General features: G+C 24.7%; 1 protein-coding gene across 1 annotated transcript in view; it reads right to left on the bottom strand.

The window, feature by feature from the left end:
- LOC107617659 (1-deoxy-D-xylulose 5-phosphate reductoisomerase, chloroplastic) overlaps positions 1 to 953 on the bottom strand; it is an 8,523-nt gene that overhangs the window by 7,219 nt on the left and 351 nt on the right. The window lies entirely within an intron of this gene.

Genomic DNA, 953 nt, shown 5'->3' with positions numbered 1-953 from the left:
AAATATTATTTCTAAATTAAAATTAGTTATTAATATATTTATATATAAATATATGTATAATTTAATTTATTTTTAACGTGTATTTATATTTTAATATATATTTTATATTAATGATGATATATATTATTTTTTTTCCTATTTCTCTCTTTCCTTGTCTGTATTCCTCCTCTCTTGCTTTCTTTATCTTTCTTCTTAAAATGGATAACCCACTAAAAGCGGGTTTACGTACCTATCTGTCACTACTCAAAATATAGTGATCTCCTAATTAGACGAAGAGAAATGCTATTTGTACACTAAAATTAGATACTAAAATTAGTCACCAATATATTTGTATATAAATATGTGTGTGGTTTAATTTATTTTTAATATATAGTTATATTTTACCATATATTATATACTGATAATTGACTTTAGTATCTGATTTTAGTGTATACGTAATCCTTAAACGAAAACAAATAATTCAACCTTTATTTCCCATTTCTTTTCTCTGTCTAAATATTTCTTATTATCTTCATTTCATGCAGCTTATCAGTCAACTCTTTGTCAAATATATACATACAAGGCTTCTTTGGTAAAAGCTTTTTCTTCCTCAATAATCAAAATAATATGCTGCATGATTTTAATTTATGATCTTCTAATAAAACCAGTTAAACTGCTTTAGTTTGTTGCCTTCTCCATGGTTTCCAACTTTGATCAAAGCGTTGATCAGAGCATATATAACATCATAGGTGTAATAAGAGGATGATGGCACATGTGGCTAAGACTAAGAGAAAAAAAAAAAAAGGCGGTTATTCAAGAAAATATTACTAAGTCATCACAATAATAGCCCATAAATATTGGTCCAAATCATAAAAGAATTAAAAAAAAAATAAAAAAGAGAAGAAGAAGTTACCAGTGTAAAAAGGTATATATATCAATTTAGTTAAAGAATTATTTTTTTTAAGAAAACAATC

The sequence above is a fragment of the Arachis ipaensis genome, chromosome B09 (genome assembly GCF_000816755.2).
Source record: "Arachis ipaensis cultivar K30076 chromosome B09, Araip1.1, whole genome shotgun sequence".
In the NCBI taxonomy this organism is placed as follows: Eukaryota; Viridiplantae; Streptophyta; class Magnoliopsida; order Fabales; family Fabaceae; genus Arachis; species Arachis ipaensis.
Note: the sequence above shows the minus strand (reverse complement) of the source record. Positions and strands in the feature narration are given on the sequence as shown.